Genomic DNA, 13,339 nt, shown 5'->3' with positions numbered 1-13,339 from the left:
GGCAATGTACAGGAAGATAAAAGACCAATTCCATCCCCATTCAGATGGGAGCTCAAAAAAAATAATCTATTTTAGAGCTGCTGCATTAACTCAAACAATACAGAATAATAAATTTGAAGCCACTCTAGGTAGTGTTTTTCAAACTTGGTAGCTTTAAGAGATGTGGACTTCAACTCCCAGAATTCCCCTGCCAGCCTTCCCCAGAATATAGATCAGTATTTGTTCTAAGATTGTTTCCAGACTTTTTTTTTCTTAAATAGCTGTCAAAATATAACATTCGTTCAAAAGTAGAATCAAAACTGGGTCTACATCATGTCTGATTTCTCCACTGCAGTTTTTAAAACCTGCAATAATATATAGGATAGCATCACTCAATTTCCACTACCCATAATTACCCACTACCCAGATTGCCCACACTGCCTACTCAGGTCAAGTTTTGTTTCAAAAAGTCAAGCCTTTGGTTTGCAGAAGTTCCCTTGGATGAAGGGCCTTCTCTTTATTACATTGTTGGAACAAATTCAAATTATTTTATACAGCAACACAGGTCTCCCCCTTCCCCACTTTTCATGGTTAAGCATGGTTTAGTTAATATATCAGCATGGTTGGAGTCAGTGACTTCAACTGTGAAGGACAAAAGTGTATAAAATTTATTGAAAAGAGAACAAAACCATAGACCAGTGTTGGCGAACCTATGGCACGTGTGCCAGAGGCAGCACTCAGAGCCCTCTTTGTGGGCACGCGTGCCCTCGCCCCGCCTCCTCTCATGGCCCCCTCACCAGCAGGCCCCCCGGAGGAGACTCGCCCTCAGGCACAGCCCGTGCAGAACAGCACAGCCAAGGACATGGCAGCCGGGCAGCAGGAACAAGACTCCACCCTTGCACCCCATCGCACGCAGATGATGCTGTGGGGTGTGGGCAGAGGGCGTGGCTGCCATGGCACTGCAGGGCCACCTGGTGATGTGCTGCAGTGGTCTGTGGAGGCAATGGATGGCCCTGCAGGTGGGTGGGGGTGGGCAGAGTGGACAGGTGGCGGGGCGGTTTTTTGGCATTGGTCTCTAAAAGGTTCGCCATCACTGCCATAGACAATTCTTTAGAGTAGAACTGATTGCTCACAGCTCCAACAATTCCTAGCTGCTGTTGACAGTGCCTGGGAATTCAGCGGCTTATAAGTCATCAGGACTGGAAGGCAGTAAACTGAGTTTACATAGACTAAACAGCAAGAGAATTCACAATTAATGCGAATGATAAATTCACACTTATCATATCCTAGCTTGATTTTTTCAGACAATGTAATAATATTGCACTTATACCAAATTGTAATAACCATTTTATTCATTTAGTTATCCAATTTATATCCCATCACATTCATAAATAAAATTTTGGTAACTCACAAACAAAGCCATAATCAAAACTATTTACAAAATAAAATATTTCAGACTCCCCAAACAATACCTGACCTCAGTCTCCAAATGCCCTGCACAAAAGCTCACCTTTCAGCTGTTTTGACATTGTGAAAATAATGGCTGTCATAAACAAATGTCGTAAGACCTAAAACCTGAACTGGGGGATAAATATGCAGTTCTTGATGAAGAACTCATATCCAAAAGAGGCAGGCAACCTTAGCAGGTTTGTACAATATATATATATATATATATTACCTTGAATGAACACCCTGTCAGCCCAAATATGGGAGAAAGAAATCTTCTTTCTTTTTCTTTTCTTTTGCCTGTATCAGCTCAATCTAGAGCCATCCACAAGCAGCAGTCACCTATTTGGGCTGACAGGGTGTTCATTCAAGGTAATAATCTCCTCCCCCTGTCTCTCTCCTGATAGCTAACAGAGTGGGAGAGAACCCGTGGCTTAGAGGTTATAACATCTGCCTAACATGCAGATAGCCAAGGTTCGAATCCCAGAAGAGTAAGTTTGGCTGATGAGAGTTAAAGGAACTCGAAATAGCTATACCATTCTCTCTTTATTCTTTGTTAGCAAAAACCTAAAAATGTAAAATGATGTCACAGTTAGTGACTGCTGCTTGTGGATGGCTCTAGATTGAGCTGATACAGGCAAAAGAAAAGAAAAAGAAAGAAGATTTCTTTCTCCCATATTTGGGCTGACAGGGTGTTCATTCAGGGTAATAATCTCCTCCCCCTGTCTCTCTCCTGATAGCTAACAGAGTGGGAGAGAACCCGTGGCTTAGAGGTTATAACATCTGCCTAACATGCAGATAGCCCAGGTTCGAATCCCAGAAGAGTAAGTTTGGCTGATGAGAGTTAAAGGAACTCGAAATAGCTATACCATTCTCTCTTTATTCTTTGTTAGCAAAAACCTAAAAATATATATATATATATATATATATATATATATATATATATATATATATATATATACAAGACAAAAGATTTCTCTCTCCCATATTTGGGCAACAGGGTGTAACATACAGCATTATATATATATATATACATACATATGGTGAAAATATAAACTGAACACCAGGGTAATAAAAACTGTAAAAGTTTTTAATAAATTAAAACTATAAAAGTTTTAAAAAGCGCCAAGCTTTCGCCGTCACCTGCCGGCATCCTCAGGGCTGGCGCGCCAGAGAATGAGAAGGTCTTTTATATGCGTGTCGAGGTCTGCGCCCGGCTCCTCGATCTTGTTATCGGGCCTAATTGGTTCAGCCGTGTGCAATTAACCTGTGCTTCTTTTCTCTTTTTGGTTGCGTTTTTATCCTCATCCGTCTCCAATTCTCCCAACTCTGGATTAGCTAGATGGCAATTGCAGTTATTCCGGTTGCCTTTATATTCTAACCTCCCCTTAGGCTCAGGTGGTAGTGCACATTCCACATTCTTTTTTCCACCATATCTTGTCCAGTTGTTACTTTTAGGATCGTATTCATTTCCGGTCTCAATACTTTCACTTTTAATGTGTCCGTCATCCTGTTGATCTCGTAAGTTGCTACGGGTCCGGTGCAGCGTGGGGGGGTGTTCCGCAAGGTGGAGGGATCGTCTCTTATTAGTTGTCATGCCCAGCTGTCCTGCGCGTGTCCTACTCCAGGTGCCCGGTCCAGGGGGTGTGTGCGCAGCAATCAAGCCGCGTCCCTCCTGGTTACAGCGCTCTTCCTCAGTTCTCCCCTTTTTTACATTATTAAGAGCATTCGCTTGTATTCCATGGGAGTCCTCAGGACCATCAGGTAGGGGGTGTGACGGCTCGATCTTCCGTAACCTGCCGCTCTCCGATCTTCCCTCCTCCTCTATAACGGTGTGCGAGAGTTCATCATCAACCACCTCCTGTGGTTTGTCCTCATTGGAGCTGATCGTTCCGGCTGCATGAGGGGGTCTTCTCCTCCTTTCCGGACCAGCCGTGAGGTTTCTTTTGATGTGTAGGCAGGCCGTTACGTTTGGCGGTTCGCCCGCACTTCCACCTGCCGTATCTTCCCTCGTCTCTTCTTTACTGTCAGGGATCCGGACCTTGGTTCTTATCACCCCCCTAATCCTCTGGGATTGCAGCAGTCTCACGGGGGTGGTCGAGGTATCTCGCGATTGCTTTTCTTCCTCTGAATTGCACATGATTTGTTGGGTAGTTCGGGTGCTGCCCAAGTTGTTATTGGGCCATCGGGGGTGTTGCCGCTGATTATTGGCACTCCATGATCTTAAGGCCAAATAGGACGGACATAGGTCAATATGCCTGTTAATGGACTTACTGTCCGAGAGCTATGCCTCTCTAAGAAGGCGGCCCCCTTTAGTACTATCATTTGCCAATACACTGACGCCACTAAAGTTAAACTTATGGCCCAGATCCACCGTGTGGGCCCATATTTGGGAGTGACAGTCTCTCCTTCTCACTGCCAATTCGTGCTCATGGACCCTGGTCTTAATGCGTTTAGCAGTCTCCCCAATATAATTGCATTGGCAGTCCATGCAGTCAATCCTATAGACGGCTGCCGATCTTTCGATGCTGGGGAGCGGGTCCTTAGGGCGCATTATTGCCGCCCGCAGTGTTTGGTTGGGTCTATGGGCCACCTGTATTTTATATGGTGCCAGGATCCTAGCTGTGGCTTCTGATACATTATGGATGTAGGGGAGGGCAATGCGTGTGGTGGCTTGAGGCATGGATTCTTGAGATACGGGGTTACTCCGGAGTCCAGGTGATTTCCTGAACTGGTTAATAAGTTTGGCCGGGTAGACCCCCTCGTACAGCCGGAACGATCAGCTCCAATGAGGACAAACCACGGGAGGTGGTTGACGATGAACTCTCGCACACCGTTATAGAGGAGGAGGGAAGATCGGAGAGCGGCAGGGTGCGGGAGATCGAGCCGTCACACCCCCTACCCGACGATCCTGAGGACTCCCATGGAACACATGCGAACGCTTTTAACAACGTAAAAAAGGGGAGAATTGAGGAAGAGCGCTGCAACCAGGAGGGGCGCGGCTTGATTGCTGTACACACACCCCCTGGACTGAGTACTCGGAGTAGGACACGCGCAAGACAGCTGGGCATGACAACGAATAAGAGACGACCCCTCCACCTTGCGGAATACCCCCCCACGCTGCACCGGACCCATAGCAACTTACGAGATCATCAGGATGACGGACACATTAAAAACGAAAGTATTGAGACCGGAAATGAACGCGATCCTAAAAGTAACAACCGGACAAGATATGGTGGAGAAAGGAATGTAGAATGTGCACTACCACCTGAGCCTGAGGGGAGGTTAGAATATAAAGGCAACCGAAATAACTGGAATTGCCATCTAGCTAATTCGGAGTTGGGAGAATTGGAGACGGATGAAGATAAAAATGCAACCAAAAAGAAAAAAGAAGTACAGGTTAATTGCACACAGCTGAACCAATTAGGCCCGATGACAAGATCGAGGAGCCGGGCGCAGATCTCGACACGCCTATAAAAAGACCTTCTCAGTCTCTGGCGCGCCAGCCCTGAGGATTCCGGCAGGTGACGGCGAAAGCTTGGCGCTTTTTAAAACTTTTATAGTTTTAATTTATTAAAAACTTTTACAGTTTTTATTACCCTGGTGTTCAGTTTATATTTTCACCATGAATATTCCCAGGGTTCATATTTTTAACCTTTTTAATCGCGAATATATATATATATATATATATATATATATATATATATATATATATATATATTGTAAATAAATAATAATACATGGTATATATTGTAAATAAATAATAATACAAGGTATTACTTTATTCTATCTACTCAGAAACTTATGTGATAAGTTTTAGGTGATATCTCCAAGTGAGGATCAACCGCATAGAAAAATGCTTGCTATCTTGATCATTTGTAATTTTTGCAGGGACTTTCAAGGGATCTCCTGGATCCTTCTTCTCCCGACATCCATTGATTGGTTGATTATGTGCCATCAAGTCTTTTTTGACTTCTGGTAGCCAAATAGGTTTTCTCCATAGCAATCTATCCCTACTCTGGTCCTTCAGGTCACAACAACACTATAACTGAGTTCATCTACTCCTTTCTCTTTTTTTTCCACCTTTCCAGCATTAAAGCCTTTCTAGAGAGCTGGATGTTTGCATAATATGTCCAAAGTAGGATAATTTAAGCCTGCTCATTTGTGCCTTCAGTGACAAATCTGGATTGAATAGTTTGATGATCTATTGGTTTATTGATCTTGACAGGCCACGGTTTTCTCAGGAGTCTTCTCCTACACCAAGTTTCAAAAATGCTCTTCCTATCCTTCTTCTTCAAAGTCCACTCATATCTATGCCTTCCCTTTTTCTATTTTCCTGTAAAGCTATGCATACTTTGAAAATGATTTGGAAAAAGGTTTTCAGACCTCACACCGCATCTTTCTGTAGGAGCTAAGGTGGCGCAGTGGTTAGAATGCAATATTGCAGGTTAATTCTGATTAATGCCATGAGTTCGATCCCGACCGATTCAAGGTTGACTCAGCCTTCCATCCTTCCGAGGTCAGTAAAATGAGGAACCAGACTGTTAGGGGCAATATGCTGACTCTGTAAACTGCTTATATTAGTACCATCCAATTAGTTTCCACATTTCTGCATTTTGCTGAAAACAATGAAGTCTTAGAAAGTCTGACAAAGTAGTGTAATCCATTAGTCAAATTATTTTGACCTCCGTTTCAGTTCAGCAGTCATCAATTCCAGTTCTGCCATTCTTACCTTTGTAGTAAAACAGGTACAGTATTGGACTCTTTTCTCAGTTCTTAATTACTTTGTTTCTCCAAGCACAGTTGTATTTAGTTTCTTCCTCAGAGAAAAGTGTTCTGGCCCGCCCATTATTCTTGATATATTTCACATCCTGGCATTATCCATGTAGTTAAAGGTCCTGCTGCAATAATAAAAGAATGCAAAACCATCTTGTGGTGTCTGGTTCTTTCCATTATCCATCTTTATCTTCTTACATAGCTTCTCATTTAAAAAAAATGGAAGTGACTAGCTATCAAATCTCACACCCTTCTTCTTTCTGTGAAATCTACATGTTCATCTGATACTTTTCTTTCCTTTTATGGCTCTGTTCATTGATCTTAAACAACTCTTGTCTGCACAAAGAATTAGCACAGTGATTCAGTAACTCTCATATTCTTTTGCAATTCTCTTTTTTGGCATACATATCCATTGATCTTGTCCAATCTTTTGCCATACATTCTGTATCCTTCAATGGGGCAGAAAGAATATTGCAGAAATATGGAGGGGTGATGTAAGATGGTGTTTTTTAAACTTGGCAATTTTAAGATGTGTGGATTTCAACTACCAGAATTTCCCAGACAGCATACTGGCTGGAGAATTCTTGGAGATGAACCCTGCGTACTTTAAAATGGCTGTGTTTAAAACCACTGGTGTGAGAAATATCAGCAAGGCTTCTCTAGCAATGATGTGCAATGTTAGTTTTGCACATCAAAATCAAAAACATTCTGCAAGACCTCAAATAAGTCCGTAAGTGTGAGGTGAAATCGCACAAAAAGCCAAATCAGAATCTATTTGCTTCTTCCAAAAGGGTAAATATTTATCTGACGATGAGCTGGGTAAGAGACTGGCCTCCTAGATGTAAGTTTCAGCTCTTATTTAAATTACCAGAAACTCATGCAGCCTTTATGGAATCCCTATTAAGTTGCCAGCCTTCCAAGAGATAGAAGAAATAAAACCCTTAATCTGCTCAATTTAACTATCATTTATTTATCATTATGGGAAGGACTGGTATGGCCCTTGAACAGTATAACCACCTTTTATAAATACTGGTTCTGAAAGCCATTTGGAGCATTTTGCCCATGAAATTTTGAAAGCACTTTTTTTTTTCTAGGTTAGCTTACACAATGTCTCTTAGCTCTTCCTCAGATTCTCTTTCACCTAACTATATTTAATCTATTCTTTTCCTTGGTTGTATATTATGACTATATATCCTACAGTAGGATCTTATTGATACACCTACTCTTTACTTTCCTAAGTTTAATCAATACATTAGAGTCCAATAATTTATGGTCTGTTCCACACTTTGCATCTTGAAGTGTCCTAGCTGGCCAAGTTGATTACATTTCTCCATCCTCTGCCTCCTGTTAGGTTGATCCCAATATTTTCCATCTTATCTGATGCTATCCAGATAAGCACTGTGTTTGTGTTGCAGGTTTAGAAATGAACAAAAAATTTTCTCCATAAAATTATTTTAACCAATCTCCTACATTACTGCATTTACTAAATCCATATCTTGTAATTCCAGATTCCATCATTTCTACAGTTTTTGCATTTTAATAATTCATTACTAATGACTTGTTAGTTGCCTTTAGCAGTTTTTGCCATTTCCATGGAATTCTCACGTCTTTCACCACTGCATCTGTAATAAATGCATATACTCGTATAACACTGATGTTATTAGTTGGTGTGCACAAATATATATTACTTTGTCATTTATCAGGTTATATCTGAGTATTATGGGATTGTAGCTTTTCAGATCTGAAGCTGAAAATGTGTTTTGAAGCAGGGATATGAAAGTACCTACGTCATATCTATTGGAATCTCCTAAAAGAAGCTTTGTCTCTTCTTGGGATATCTTGGTGATGAACGGTTGCCCAACCTAAACTTAATGTTATTTTTTTAAAATTTATTTATTTAATTAATTTCTATAGCTGCCCATCTCAGTCAAGTGGCTCTGGGTGGGTTACAATTCTAAAACTATAAAATAGTTTAAACAATTTACAATAATAACAGCATCCAAAAAATAAATACGCATAGCAGCCAAGATAGTTAAGCAACTAACATCAAAGCCAAAAAAACAGGACCCTTAACACATTCCGAGCCCAACACCCGGATACATAGTCAAGTGTTTAAAACCTTACAAAAGGCCAATAGAGTTGGGGCCATTCTACTCTCCAAGGGGAGGATGTACCACAGAGCAGGAGCTATTGCAAAAAAGGCCCATCTTCTCAGTTGCCCTATTCGACACTCTTTGGCTGACAGAGAAAGGAGGAAAATTAGCACAATAAAGTACCATCCACTCCCAGCTCCCAAAGCCAGCCCAGAAGGACACCATGATCAATGGTACTGAACACCACTAAGAGGTTAAGAAGACCCAGGATGAATACGCTTCCTCCATCCCATTCCACTAGAGCAGGACTTTTCAACCGTTTCACCCATTGTACCACTTTTAGGATATGGCAACATATGAGTACCACCAGTCGCCTAGCAAGGTGTCAAAAACGTATAAAGTACAGATAGTCCTCGACTTACAACAGTTTGGTTAGTGACTGTTCAAAGTTACAATGGCACTGAAAAAAGTGCCCCCCAAGCCACAGTGGAGCAAGACACCTGCCTACCCACCTGGTGGTGCTCTTCCTCCTGTCTGAGGTTTTCATTGTTGTGAGGATTTCTGTTGAGGATTGGCAGTGGGGGTGGAGTGGGGGGTGTTTGGTTTTTATTCCTCCTGTCTGCTGAGTGGTTGCAGCAGGTTTTGGTCACTTCACATGACCCTGAGACACTGTGACCGTCATAAATATGAATCGGTTGCCAAGCATCTGAATGTAAATCACAAGACCCTGGAGATGCTGCAACATTCCAGCTGATCGGCACTTCTCTGGGCTCAGCAGAAGCGCCAGGATCAGCACCGAGCTCCAGCTGGACCCTGGCGCTGATCTTGGCGCTTCCACTGACCCATGACAGCTCTGCAACTCCAGCCATCTCTCGCTCAGGCTTCTGCGGTGCTGCCACCAGTTCAGCTCATTCCCCCCCCCACTACCACTTTTCTAGGATGGTCGCATACCACCTGCCAGGTGCCAATGTACCACAGGTGGTACCCGTACCACTGGTTGAAAAGCCCTGCACTAGAGGTCATCTATGAGTGCAATCAATGCCATCTCAGTCCCAAACTCTGGCTTGAATTCTGACTGAAAAATAATCCATGTCATCCAGAGTCCTCTGAAGTTACCATGTGACCACTCTCCGCACAATTTTCCCTATAAAAGGAAGATTGGAAACTGGACAAAAGCTGTTCAGCTTAGTTGGACTGAGATCTTTTGAGGAGGGGGCAAATCACTGCCTATTTAAAAGCGGGTGGAACACTCACTCTTTCAAGGAAGAATTACTGCCCAGACCCAATCCTATGCAGCCTTAGTAAGCCAGGAGGGGTACAGATCTAACACAGAAGTGGCCAAATTAGCAGTTGAGAAGGTCCTGTCCTCTTCCTCAGGTTCCACGGGCTCAAAGTCGTCCCACGTCACTTTGCAAGACGTAGCCCCCACCACCTCCATTAACTCTGCTTTAAAGCTGGAGTCCACCATAGAGCGAATATGAACGACTTTGCCAGATGCACAACATACCCTTCACAGCAACTCTGTAGATGAACTTTAGTATTATGCCCTCCAAAGAGGAATTGAATCACTCAAAACAAGGTCACTGGATGATTATCAGTGAACACCACAAGGTAGACCCCAAAGGCAACTCTTGCTTATGTCCAACCATCTTTTGGTTTTCCATCAGTGATACTCTAAGATCCACCATCTTGACTTTTGGACCCATCTGATTGGGCCCCACTGGTCATTGAGTACCATCTAATGCCTTAAAATGATTGATACATTTTTTTATTTCGAATAAAGAAGTGAAGTTTTCATTATGACTTTGCCTCAGATTTAATACAGGCTAATAAAATCCTAATACCTTAATAAAGAGACCAAAGTTAATCGGTTTATATCAGGCCCAAGAAGATGGATCTATCAAGCTACATGTGCAATCAGAGATGGTGGTTCTCATTTCACACCTTTCCATGTTTTACAAATTATAACTACAGATATGTGTATGATTTGTCAACGTGAACATAGTCCAGTTCTATATATTTACAAGCAAATACAATTGCAACTTTTGGCCAGCCATTCCACATTATTGTCAGCATTATCCCTTGCTTCTTACAAGCAAGTTATTTAGAAAAGTCTCAGAAGCAAAACAAATGGTGCAAAACAAAGCCATCTTCAAATGCCCTGTTTAGTTCTTTATTTCTTTTGATTACAGAAAATTGTCCTAGCACCGAAATACAAATATACATGAATCTAAGAACACAAGTTTCTGTACTCAGTTTTTTAAAAAAGACAATTATTATCTGGGCTCATTAGTAAGTCAACAGAATTGGAACTATTTTTCACATAGTTTAATACAAAACAGTGTACGAAACTATTTTGTTTTCCACTCTGAATAAGGAATAAGCCAATAAAAAAGAGCTTTTCAGTAGTTAAAGCTTTAAAGAAAAACTTGAACAGGTGTATCTTTCACAAAGCTATTACAATGCCGTTGGCTAAATACCAATTAAAATAAGAAAAAAGTAGCTTGTTTCAATCACAAAAGTCAATACATTGTAATTTGGGCTGCTTAGTTTTTTGTTTATTCATTCGTTTTGCTCAAACATGCTAATAGCCGATCACTCACCTGTCTCAGGACACAAGCTGATTCAATTTTCAAATACCCAGTCAATGCCAAGATAATTCTTCCACAGTTTGGAAGTTGTGCAAACTTATTATAGCTCACTTCTTGGCTTATCAAATATCTGCAGACAGAAAGTGGGAGCGAACACTCCAGAGTATTTCAGGACATAGCGGCTGGGGGGGGGGTTGCGGGGGAGGATGGGCAATCCTTAAAGTTACACAAGCTAATATAAACTTATGCAGACATAACTCTGCAGTAATAATGCAAAACTTTCTTCTTGTTTACATGGAATGGAGGAAACCTATCAAGATGAAAGAGGCTTTGCCAGGCCAGAAAAAGGTCTTTGTTTTCTGCTCTCTTCCCTCCTACAATATGGCGCTCTGCCAGTCTCAGAAGGACAGTGCATAGACTTATGGAGATTCCACCCACTGCCTTGGGAATAAAATGTTCACCCATCCCACTGCAAGCTCATAAGGGGTATTTTGTTGTTCCCCCAATTATAAACAGAAGCATGAATGTATGAAACAATATCCAATTGCAACTATGTGTGTGTGTGTGTGGTGTGTGGTGTGTGTGTGTGTGTGTGTGTGTGTGTGTGTGTGTGTGTGTGTTTTATTGAAGAAGTTTTTCATTACCCCACTCTGTGAGAGGCCTAGAACATTTCCACCCCCTTATTGGTAGAAGGACTGGAGAAACATAATCACTGTCACTGGAATAGGCTGAAGCCAAAGACAGAGGAAAGGAAGGGATTTTGGTGGGGGGGGGTGTTAACCTCCAGCCACTAGAATTCTTCCCACATGTGCATTAAATCTATTTTATTAGCTTTCAACCTTGGGGGAGGAGCCAAGATGATGGACAGGCAGCAAAGGCTGTAAAGAGCTCCTCCAAAAGTTAAAACTTTCTTCTATTTTCTTTTATTTTTATTTTAACTTTTTAACCCTTTTTAACACTGCTTTTAACCCATTTTAACCCATTTTTAACCTTTTTTAAAAATCTATTTTATTACACCTCTGAATTAATCAGTGGAACGGCTTGCCTCCAGAAGCTGTGCGTGCTCCATCACTGGAGGTTTTTAAGAAAAGATTGGATAGCCATTTGTCCGGAATAATGTCTCCTGCTTGAGCAAGGGGTTAGACTAGAAGACCTTCAAGGTCTCTTCCACCTCTATTATTTTAGTCTACTCCTCAGAGTAGAGATGGGAACGACTCCAGCTCTAGGCAAAGCAAAAGGATGCCAGCCTTTACTCAGCTAAATTGGCTGATCACCAAAGCCTATTCAGATTTGGTTAGTGCTTGAACAGGACACCACCAGGAAATCCCAAGGCTAAAGGCTAGTCTGTAAAGTTAAAAGGAAAAGAAAATCTGGAAGAAAGCAATTATAAACCACTTCCACTGTCTCATACACACACCCCAAAAAACCCAAAATCCTAACTCAAAAACTACATTTATTCATGTATTCCGTATATCAATTAATCTCAACACATGTCTGGAAATAGTATTTGTTATTCTCTTACCTGCTACTGGATATTATATAATTCATAGAATTCTCAGTTAATGACAGCAATGGGGATTGAAACTGCTGTCGCGAAGTGACAGTTATAAAGTATGATGGCAGGTAAGTGAACCACTTGGTAACAGAAGTTCTGTCATTTCTGCTTGCTGTCATTAAGTGAAATCACCATGGTCATTAAGCAAGGGCCTCACACCTCCTACCACTTCCCCATTGACTTGCATATGGAAAGCTGGCATGGAAAGTTGCAACCTTGCATGACTGCGAAGATGTTGCAGCGGCCTCAACTTTGGCAGGTTTAAGCAGTCATTGAATGAGTGGTTGTTAACCAAGGACCATCACATAAATGAGCCTATATTTTTAATCTAATACTCCATTCTAGGTGTACAAGGAGTACTGAACTTACAACTGGTTGCATTTACTTCTGGTTTTCAGCAAAAAAAAAAATGTCCATTGCGACAATGGATTTGCTTAATGACTGCTGTGATCGCTTAACACCCACAACGTTCACTTAAGGCCCACAGTGATTCACTTAATGGCCACCGTGAAATGTCACAAACTTGGCCAGTCATGTGATGATCTGCTAAACAACAGGAACAACCTAGGACCATCATTGTGGGCTCAATTATGCTTATGTCAAGGACCACCCATAGGCCATTTAGATCAGGGGTCCTCAACCTTAGCAACTTTAAGACTTGTGGACTTCAATTCCCAGAATTCCTCAGCCAACTGGCTGAGGAATTCTGGGAGTTGAAGTCCACAAGTCTTAAAGTTGCCGAGGTTGAGGACCCCTGATTTAGATGGCAGAAGCCTGGTTAAGTCTTAGAATTTTTACTGAAATGGATCTTCAATGGTTAGTATAAGCATCACCGTTCTACTGAATCTGAAATCCAGTCCTTTTAAAGCAGCTGCAGATTTGTTCCATTAGAGCTACAG

The 13,339-nt window shown here is 41.8% G+C and overlaps 1 protein-coding gene across 1 annotated transcript in view; it reads right to left on the bottom strand.

Moving 5' to 3' along the window:
- Positions 1–11,023, bottom strand: part of CTNNA3 (catenin alpha 3) — a 516,687-nt gene extending 505,664 nt beyond the window's left edge. Inside the window, exon 1 of the mRNA XM_039324638.1 lies at positions 10,898–11,023. The gene's annotated coding sequence lies outside the window, so the exon portion shown is untranslated. The remainder of the gene's footprint in view (positions 1–10,897) is intronic.
- Positions 11,024–13,339: the final 2,316 nt, after the last annotated feature.

The sequence above is a fragment of the Crotalus tigris genome, unplaced genomic scaffold (assembly GCF_016545835.1).
Source record: "Crotalus tigris isolate CLP2741 ecotype Arizona unplaced genomic scaffold, ASM1654583v1 scf7180000024304.1987388, whole genome shotgun sequence".
NCBI lineage: Eukaryota > Metazoa > Chordata > Lepidosauria > Squamata > Viperidae > Crotalus > Crotalus tigris.
This window is presented reverse-complemented; position numbering and strand designations above follow the sequence as displayed.